The sequence below is a fragment of the Desmodus rotundus genome, chromosome 4 (assembly GCF_022682495.2).
Source record: "Desmodus rotundus isolate HL8 chromosome 4, HLdesRot8A.1, whole genome shotgun sequence".
Classification (NCBI taxonomy): domain Eukaryota; kingdom Metazoa; phylum Chordata; class Mammalia; order Chiroptera; family Phyllostomidae; genus Desmodus; species Desmodus rotundus.
Genome location: NC_071390.1, coordinates 55,169,548 through 55,180,705, shown reverse-complemented (window position 1 = coordinate 55,180,705; position 11,158 = coordinate 55,169,548). Strand labels below are relative to the sequence as shown.

Below are 11,158 nucleotides of genomic sequence, written 5' to 3'. Positions count from 1 at the left end.
CTTCCTTCTTTCCTTCTGTCCTTTTTTCTTCCTTTCCTTCTTTCTCTTCTTCTCCCCTTTGTATTATAAGACCTAAACTTTCAAGTTCTGCCTCAACAGCTTTGAGTCTCACAAGTCCCTAAGGACCTGGCTGTAGATCCCCCTGTTCTTGCCAAAACATCCCTCTCCTTGCAGCTGGGGCAACTGCACCCTGCCTGGTCTTCAACCTAATGAGTTTTACCTCCCTGTCATATTGTGAAATTATTTTAGAAAGGCAATCACATCCTCCCATGCGATCTCAGGGTCTCCTTACCCTCTGTCACCACCAAAGTGTGATTCCCACAGCCCCTGTTGGTTTACGCTCACATGCAATTTCTGTGTGGCCCTGCGGGGCCTGAGGTATCCTCCTCCCCTGGGTTGTCAGTATTTATGGCTAATAAACTGTTGTCTATTTTATCTGTCTGGTGTCTTCTGTTTTGTGTTTAGCCATCTACTATTTAAGGTGAAGGATCCCGCCCATAACAGAGTGAATAGAAGGTGATCAAAATATCCTTTGATCTTCCTTCCTTCCTTCCTTCTAAGCTATGTGCCAGGCACTTCTCTAGACACTGGCATTACAACACTGAATAAGACATACTTAGGTCTTGCCCTGAGGGGATTTACCATCTAGTCAAAAACATACATGTCTGTATTGTGTTTGCCTCTCCAAGTATTGGAGTAGAGTGTTGTGAGGAGACATGACATGAACAAGAAATCTAGAGTGGAGGGTGAGTGAGTGTGTGTGTGTGTGTGTACACCTACAACAGAGAAGTCTGTGGTGAGAGGGGATTATCCAGGATGGATTAGATAGTGAAAGAGGAGATTTTTGTTTAATGTGACTGCAGATAAGAGTTTGAGGAGCTGAGAACATTCTAGAGGGGGATAGTACAAAAAAGAAACTGGTTGAGGGAAGCTGGACAGGGACACAGGGGTCAAATCATGGAAGGCCATCTCAATAGAGTGAAGAAGTTCAGGCTTCCATGGGTGAGTATAGGAGCGTTGCTTTCAGCAGGAATATATCAATGGACATTTGCTTTTGGAAAGACCCCTGTGGCTTCAATGTGGAGAGTGAGAGGGCACCACATGGGGAGCGGAAAACAATCAGGGAGGCTGTGGCAGTGATCCAGGCAGAAGAGCATCACACCTGAGCCCCCAACATGGCAAAGCTACGAGGGATGTGGAGGGAGTGTTTATGCAGCCATGGGCCAGTAGACAGAGAGAAATGTGTGGCGTCTAAGTGACTTTACACTTGAAGATTTGTGTGTCTACCATCCTTATAAGGGTCAGGGAAGTAAAAGTTACCTGCTCATCTAGGACAATGGTTCAATTGTCTGTGGCACAGGTTTTATATCAAAATTTTCTGCATCTGCAAGTGAAAGAAAATATACCTCAAGTGGCTTACACAAATCTGAACCTATTTCTCACAGAGAGAGGTGGTTGATTCAAAGATGTCAGAGCATATACAACTCTGATGTGTCCCTCATTGTCACAAGATGGATGCTGTAGCTCCATCCATGATGCACTCAAGGCAGTAGAAAGAGTGGGAAAGGCTGTGCCATCATTATGTGTCCTTACATCAGGAAAGAGAAATGTTTTATGAATGACCTCTCCCAGAAGACCTGCCTATTCCTAGTGGACACTGGTTACCCCTACCTGCATGGAAGCTGGGATGGCAAGTATTGCTGTTCTGGACTCTATAGAAGGAGGCAGAAAGGGAGAAGGGGGCTGGGAATGGCCGTTCAGCATCCAGTCAACAGTGCTTGCCACAAGTGCATTATAAGCCTGGGTTATATTTGAGGGGGTGAGGGAAGCTGTGAAGGAAAGCACGTAGCAGAGGTCAGTCACAGTCATGAATTTTATGAAAGGTTTGCTGGGAAACTACTTTTAAGAAAATATATATGGTGACTATGATTCCCCCGACAGCACAACTGAGTGATTTGCAATGTAGTTGCAATTCATGGCCCTCGTTCCAAGAACTGTCATTCGCTCTCATGTCAGACACTTGAGTTGTTTCAAGATCACCAGGCTGGCCCACTATTAAATTACATACACTTGCTCACACAGAGATGTTTTAGAAGCCCCCAGTGTATGGTGAGAAGTGTGCTTGCTCTTCTGATAGCTGTGGCATCAACATTATTGATTTGTTTGGGCAAGTGCTTCTTTGCAAGACTGGAACTCCAGGAAGATTAAAACTGCCCTCTGCTCCAGGTCTCTTGCCAAAGGTCTGGAGTCTAAATTCCTTTAAAGCAGTTTTACACCCATGGTATTGTTTGATTCTCATGGCAATCCTGCAAAGCAGGCTCTACTCAGCATTTTAGAAGACAAAAACTGACCTAAAGAAGTGAAATGACTTGTTTATGTGTGGGGATCAGTAGCCATGCTCTCTAAAGGAAAACTACTGGGTTCAAATCCCAGCTCCTTCTAAAGCTGGATGACTCAAAGGACTTTCAGGGTAGGAGCAAAACAAGGCCACAGAGAAATAAAAGAAGACCAGCATTGATAAATGAACTATAATTCTAGTTTAGGAAAACCTGGAAAGAAGCTGTTCTGTATCTCTATGTGCTAATAAAAGACATCCCCAAATTTAATCCCAAAGAACACCAACTATTGTATCACGCTCATGGATAATTATTATTCTGTGGTTTAAGAACTGAGATCACAGAGGGGATGGTTTGTGTGCTCCATGATTTCTGGGGCCTCAGCTGGGAAGAATTAAACAGCTGTGGGTTACTTACTCCATGGCTGAGCGTGGAATTGTTTGAGAACTTTCACTCACATGTCTGGCTCGTGGGCTGAGATGACTTCAAAGTTGTACTCAGAAGGGACTATTGGTGTAAGTGCCTATGCTTGCCCTCTCCACGTGGCTTGGGCTTCCTTACAACATCGCAGCCTCAGGGTAACTAGAGTTTTTTACATGACTACTCAGAGTTCTTTTAAGGGATCAGGTTCCTGTGAGCAAGGCACAAGCTGAGTGGCCCTTCGTAAGCACATATTGTCATTTTTCTTTGCCATGTTTTTCACTGCCTTTGATTAGATTTTTATTCCAAATTAGCTGTACACAATGATTTGACTTTTGTGGAATAAATAAATTTAAGTTTACGCCCCAGGTGTCTTTTCTTCTGTGGTGAGTTTCTTTTCTGGGCTTCTTCTCAGCTGCTGGTTTCTTGGTAGCTGCAGCCTTTTCTTGCACCAAACACTTCTTCTGCTTCCTAATGCCAACAGCCTTCTTCCCTACCTCAAGCTTGTTGCCTGGAACACTTTTCTCACCTGATTTGGCTTCTAGTGCTGCTGACGCTCTACTCACTGGGAGCCTGTGATTCTCAGCCTGGAGAAGAATGGTGTTCTGGTGTATGGCCATTGCATATGGGTTTGGCTTCAACATGATTCTCAGGTTTATCTGTCAATTCTTCTTCAGGACTCTGCGATGAATCTTCTTGTGTGGTTCTTGGAGGGCTTTTGGATCTCTGGGCTTTCTGAGACTCTGCTAAGGTCTGTGTTGAGCATGATGTGCATGGGAAGATTGTAGTTACTCTTGAGGGAGGCATCTTTATGTCGGGTACCATACAGATCATCTACCTGGTGGAAAGCTCTTTCAGTCCAAATGCAGAAACAGCGCAAATACACGCTAGGAACAGGTTTCAGAGTGTTCAGTTTGGTTACATTAAGCAGGTAATTCCGGGGATATTTCTGAAGGCTTTGGTGATACCGTTGTCCTCATTATAGATGATGCAAGGTCCCCTGCACTGGATATAATGACGGTTTCTCATTTTGTCCCGTAGGTCACATTTACTGAGAGGCAAGAGGCATAACCCTTTTTGATATCATTCCAGGCCTTAAGTTTCTTAAGAAGCAACACAGCACCTTGGTTTTCTTGTAGCCTTCAACTTTATCTTCAAACACCAAAGGACATTCAGGAACTTCTTCAGCACAATGACCTTTAGTCATGGCTGGTACTGGCAAGGCCGAGGCAGCCAGGGCAGAGCAGATGGCATATTGCTTTTGTGTTGTGTTCACCATGTGGTGCTAATGACACCAGGTTTTGGTTGGTGCAAACCTAAGTCCCCCACAACACATGTTTCCAAAAGCACCCTGGCCAGACCAATGAGTCTCACCACCTTGAATTCTGGGAATTTGAGCCACAGGTCTGCCAGCACACCAAAACTCAGCACTGGTTAGATGACCTGGCAAGTCTCTGACAGCATAGGGCTGTCTATTGTTTTTGTGCAAGTTGGTGTGAACAAAGTCCACAATATCTGGTCAAATGGGAGCCTTGAACACAGTAGGCAAAGTGACATTTTTGCCAGATGAGTCCCCCTTTCTGGAGCACACACCATGGTGTGGAGGGGAGAAGGCCACACTCCTCTCAACCCTGCAGCTCCCACAGGAAAAGGCCACATAGTGTCAGATCACCACATTCTCTTGGTTGAAGCAGTCTCAAATCCACCTAGACCCAGGAGAAGAAAATTCATCTTGATGAGAGGTGCATCAGAGTATTTGCAGCCATATTTTAAAACCAGTGCAGAATCCAATCTATTGAATATATTGGTTACATTCACTTTCTTTTCTGAAGTTTTTAATCTCTAAATGTATTTTTCTGGCCTTAATACCATCACTTGTTAACTATGTGAGCATGATATCTTACCTAGTATCTCTGAATTCCCAGTTTTCATGTCTTTAAAATAGAATACCTCGTTTATTATACATTATAATAAATACCTACCTCACTGGGCTTCTGTGAGAAGGAAATGAGGCAATCTATGCAAAGTGCCTAGAAGGACCTAATCCACATTTACTCAACACATACATCCAGCAGTTATGTGCTAAGATTTGTTCTAAGTGTCTCATAAAGATTACCTCATTTAATCCTCATTTACCCCTACCAGATAGACACTGTTATTATCCCTATTCTAACGATGAGGAAACAGAAGTGCAGAGAGGGCAGTGACTTGTCCACGGTCACACAGCACACACATGGAAGACCCAGACTTGAACAGAACTATCTGGCTCTAGAGTCCATGCTTTTAACCATGCTGATGTGTGGCCCTTTGGTAGATAGTGTAGATGTGAAAACACATGTATGTATTATACATGCATGTATAATCTCTTGAGCTTCCACAAGTAGTAGTATGAGCCCAAGATTCTGTTTTGTGCCAAGACTGTTCATCTAGACCAGGGATCTGCAAATTATGACTGTGGTCCAAGTAGGGGACACTGCCACTCATCGTGTATTACCCATGGCTGCTGCTTTCATGTCATATTCGCAGCACTGAATAGTTGTGACAGAGACTATATGGCCTACAAAGTCAAAATATTTATTATCTGGCTTTTTACAGAAAAAAGTTGGCCAACCCTGGTTTGGATCTTCCTTGCAACAACACTTTATCCTGGATTTCTTGGAATTTCAAGCATGTTGAAACTTGTCTTGATTAATCCCTTCATTTAACAAGTGTTTATTGAGGACCTAACATATGGCAGCCATTGTGCTAGCCCCTGGATCTACTTAGTGAAGAAAAGAGGTATGGTCCTTGCCCTCAGAGAGTTGATGTTCTGGTGGGGGGAAATTTTAAAAAAGTAAGCAAAAACAAAATGATTGTAGATTGTAATGACCGCTATGAAAGGAAGAACTAGGATAATGAGTAACTGAGGTTAGGGAGTGGATTTCTTATAAATAGGAGGCATTTTAGTTGGGGAACTCTAACAGCAGCTAAAAGCATTCTAATGAAAATGTACAAGGAGCAGAGTGACAGCTGTTAGAGGGGAGGGGTCTGGGGGCTGGGCAAGAAAAATGAAGGGATTAAGCAAGGAAAAAAAAGACTCATGTACACATACAAGAGTATGGTGATTGCCAGAGGGAAGGGGGGTGGCCAACCCTGTTTTAGATCTTCCTTGCAACGACATTTTATCCTGGATTTCTTGGAATTTCAAGCATGTTGAAACTTGTCTTGATTAATCCCTTCATTTAACAAGTGTTTACTAAGGACCTAACATAAGGCAGAACAGGGGAGATAGCTCACCCTCTTCTACAATAGTTGGAACAGGGAGAACAGGGAGGACCTAACAGGGGAGGAAGAAGAGGGTGAAAGGGAGATAAATGGTGATGGAAGGAGTTTTCACTTGGGGTGGTGCACACACAATACAATATACAGATGATGTACTGTAGAATTGTATACCTGAAATCTATATAATTTGATTAATCAATGTCACCCCAATAAATTCAACTTAAAAAAATAAAAATACCCTTTATCAGACATACGCACACAAAATGTATGTAGAGAAGAGATATGGATTTGTTTTATCTGATAGAGGAATAGAAAGCTTTCTAGGAAGTGCTAGAAAGATGGCTGTTCAGTGCAGAGAAGCTGCCTCTGGATGTGACAGTGAATTGAAAGCCAAGCTGGTCATCTTGATAGTATGATTTTTCTCTTCTGCAATATGAAGTAACTTGGGTGCAGACAAGGGGAAGCAGAGAGTAAGTTTAACAAAAGTTGAGGTTTTAAAGAAGAGCCATAAATGGAACTAAAGCAAGAGGTAAATGGACAAATTTAGCCTGGAGACAGATTTGTTTGGCTCACACATTGTATTAGAACTAACTATTTGAATGCCTTTAGATGGAGCACAGTTTGGTTCATCACTTCCCTGCAGGTTCTTGTTGTGTTCTGTCTTGCCTGTTTGTCTCGTGTATGTTTCCTGCCTGACCCTGTAAGCTTTTGAGATTACATGACTGAATTATAGTAATATATGACAAACTCTTACCTGCATAAGGAGAAATTGGAAACAGAGAGAAAAAGGATTGTGAGAGAGGTACTAATGAATTGGAGACTGAAGTTTTGATGAGGTCTGATGAAAACTAAGGACTATTAAAGACCTGGAAATATAGGAAGTCCTCTTTAAAATGGAGTGTTAGAAATCAATGCTCTTCAGGTAAAAGACTGACATTTACAAGTTAAAAAGTGTGACACTGGGAATGAATAGCTGAGGTAGGGAGAAGCAATATGGTATATACATATACATGTACGCACATATGAAACATGTGTGCATATAACCTGTACATATACACATACACAAATGTATACACACATGCTTTGAAGTAATTTTAAGAGTCTAATTGGCATTCACATTTAGGACAATGTCTCCACATAATGAAGATGTACTTTTTATGATTAATTCTAGATACCTTATGAAAAGAATCATTAGGAAATAGCCAAAATACAATCAGCCAAGAGCAAGCTGAGGCTAGAACACAAGAAATTCTTATTCTGACAAAACAACTTTTCTTTTTCCTACAGAAAAACTAGTACAACTGAATTATTAAAAATATACATAAGGTTTCCAGGGAGCCAAACACAATGACTGCTGCCTAGGCCACTGTTTCCTCATGAATCTGCATATATCTTTCCTCTCTCCTCCCTTCTCTTCCCGTGCCTCCTCCTTCTTCTCTTTTTTCTCCTCTCTCTTTCTTTTCCCTCCCCCAAACCATACCCTCTGCATAAATAGAACAGAGAGAACACTCAAACTTCAAAGCAGTTTCAATTTTAAAAAAGGGAAAACAAGAAATACCAGTGAGCAGTGTTTCACACTCTTACCTCAAGCCTTTCAGGTCTCCAGGGGCCATCTAAAAATACCAAGAGAGGAGACAAAAGATAATCCAGAAGCTGGTCTAAAATTGCTCTAAAAGAACCACCACAATGAGAAACCACCCTAAGTATGAAAATGTTAAAATATTTCCTGCTAAATGAGAGCACTAACTAGAGGGGAGGAGTTTAAAACGTGTGTGATTAATAGAGACAAATTTTGAAAGGCATAGCTTTTGGAGGACAAAAAAGTAAAAAGAAATGCAGAAGTTATTTTTGGTGATTAGGTGGTAAAAGTTTACCATCCCGAAGACAAAAAAAAGAAAAAATAAACCTCAAAATTATTACAACACACACAAGCCTCCTTCATAAATAGCCATTCACAGAATAAACCAAACTTTACTGCACTAAGAGAATGACATTGAACTAAGAATGTTATAATCTACCCCAAAACTAGACAATAAACTGAAGAATAAAGACAACAAGTCTGTGAAAAGTTAGTAAAAAAATATATAAATCAGGACTTCAGCACCTCAGGTGAGGAAACTGCCTCCCCCAAAGAAAAACCTATAAAACACAAAAAGTTTGACCAATGCTCCATATCATTTAAACAACATCAAATAAGCATTTGGACTATAATTAAGCACACTGACGCAGAAGCTGAGTAACTAAGAATAGAAATGGACAAAAAATGGGAAGAAATAAATTCATTAAATTTACAAAAGAAATGGAAGAAAAAGAAAAACTCAGAAATAAACACTAAATTACAAGATATCCAAAGGAATCTTTGTCAAAATTTATTCAGTATTAAGAAGATTCAGGAAACTAGTTAAGGAAGTAAAAGTAACATAAAAATAAAAGGCCAGAAGAAAGTGATAAAAATAAAAGACAGGAAATGAAGGAATAATGTATGTATAATTGGGGTCTGAAAAATGAAAACAAAACAATGCAACATAAAGAATATCTGGAATTATAATCCAAGAAAATATTCAGAAAAAAGTTGGCATTTACATTTTGAAAGGTTACCTTTGGTACCTGGGAAAATGAACCTAGCTAAATCACTCCAAAATATGTCCCAGTAAAACTACTGGTTTCAAAGATAAGGAAAAAAATCTCAAGGTCTCCTGGCAAAAAGGTAAAACAACTCATAATAGTAAAATATTAGACTGGCATCATACTTCTCAAACATAGCATAAAAAACAAGGCGAAAATAGAGCAGTGGTTCCAAAAAGAAAACTCAGTAAAATTAAGTCTGAATGAAGAATTTTCAAGCTATCTATGAAGCATCAAAAGTTATATAAAGTATTTGAAACATACCAATACTTAGAATTCTATACCGGTGATTTTCAACCTTTTTCATCTCATGGCACACATATACTAATTACTAAAATTCTGTGGCATGCCAAAAAATATGTTATAGTTTTTGCTGATCTGACTAAAAAATAAGTATAATTTTGATCATTCACAGCAGACAGTTATTGTTCTCTTGGCTGTCATCATTTTTTTAATTTCACACTCTAAGGGAAAAGAGGTGAGTGCCCCTAACTAGTCAGGTATTGCATATTTTAAAAATTCTTGAGGCATACCAGTTGGGAAAACTTACAAGAAAAGGACTGATAGTGAACCCTTTATTAAGTAAATACACATATTCATAAGTACTACATATAAACATATACATAGTAGATTAAGATTAATATAAAGGTTGAGTTGAGGTAAAGAATAATGTGCAAATGCTACACATTTTGACAAAGCTGAAATAATGCAATTAAAAATGGAATGAAAGGGAGAGGGAACAGGGACATAGGATAATCTCATTATACACTCAATAGTTAGGGGTTGAAGGGCATCATGATAAACCAACAACTGTTGTAAAATTACCAATGAGAAAACACGGAACTAGGGGCATTCCAACAAAAACGAGGAGTAAAAAGGTAAGACAAGAATATGAGCCTTGTTAAGTATTAATAGAACAATTTTTTAAAAATTGAAGAATACATATCAAATAAATAAAGGAATATAGTAAATAGAATACATGCAACTGGGGCCAAATACATCAATCCCATTGATAAGTTAAGAGGCTTTTTACTCACTTAATAAAAGAAAAACATTTTAAATTTGCCTCACAAGATCCAACTACATGTTGTACACTAGAGACATACCTAAATGAAAGTTATTTGAAATGCATTAAAAAAGGCATGGGTGGACAAAGGTATACAGTCGGGATTATAAAGAAAGTAGGTAAAAGGAAAACATCTTTATAGCAGACAAAGTAGAATTTAAATTAATAAAAACATTAAATGAAGTGTAGAAAGACTAAATGCCACAACTCACAAAGATATTTTATAGATATTAATGCACTTAATAACATAGCAATCATCTTTAAGAAGCAAAAATCTATAGGAAATGCAAGGATGTACTCTACTGAGGACATAAAGACATCATTCTCGATACAAGAGATATCAATGGACAAAAAGAGTAAATAAGAATATAGAAGACCTAAAATTTTTTATAAAGTTGAACTTATATTGAATTTTATACGCCATTATGGGTTGAATTATGTCAGTCCACATATATATTATGTTAGAATATATATATATTCTAACCCCCATACTTCAGAATGTGTTAATTAAAAAAAGGTAACACTTTTTCAATTTGCAAATGATATGATAATATATGTGGAAATCAATAACAAAACTAACTTGAATATAAAACAATTCAGGAAGGTTACAGGATATAAAATTAACATGTTGAAATCTATGGACATTGGTTTCAACACAAGCAATAACCAGTTAGAGGACAATGGTAGGGAGACACCATTTACAATAGCAACAAGGAAGATATAATAGTTAAGAGTGAGCTTAACAAGAAATGTGCAAAACTTCTATAAGAAAATGTCTACAAAAACTTTTGAGAGAGACAAAGTAAACTTGAGCAAATGGAAAGATATTCCTTGTTCTTGGATAGACTCAATTTTATACAAAAATCAGTACTTTCTAAGCTAATTTATAAATTTAACTCAATCTCAATTAAAATAACACATTTTATATGAAACTAGATGAATTTATCCTGAAGTTATTGTGGAAAATCAGATATGGCAGAATAATTAAAAAAAACAACAAAACAAAGAAAAAGAAAAATATGTGTGTGTGTCAGAGGGGTGAAGTGTGGAGGAGACAATTAGCCTTACCAGTTATTAAAATATAGCCTAAACCTTCTATGATTAAAAGAATGCCAGACAAGCTCATGAATAGGCAAATAGGCTGGTGGACTAGAATGGAAAATCCAAAAATAGACCAACAATGCATGGACGTTTGGCGTATGATAAAGGTAGTATTTCAAATAAATAGGGCTAAGATGGACTTTTAACAAATGGTGCTGGGACAACTGGGTAACCAATTTAAAGGAAGAACAAATGTGATCCACATTTCACACATACAAAAATAAATAAATTCCCACATGTCTATATGTATCAAAAATTTAGATCCAAACAATTTCTACATTATGTTATCTTCTATATAAGGAATGAGACAAAATAACAAAATACACATGTTAAGGACAGGAAGCTCAAG

At 38.6% G+C, this 11,158-nt stretch overlaps 1 pseudogene; it reads right to left on the bottom strand.

The window, feature by feature from the left end:
* Positions 1-3,114: 3,114 nt before the first annotated feature.
* Positions 3,115-7,630, bottom strand: LOC112305360 (large ribosomal subunit protein uL4 pseudogene; annotated as a pseudogene).
* Positions 7,631-11,158: the final 3,528 nt, after the last annotated feature.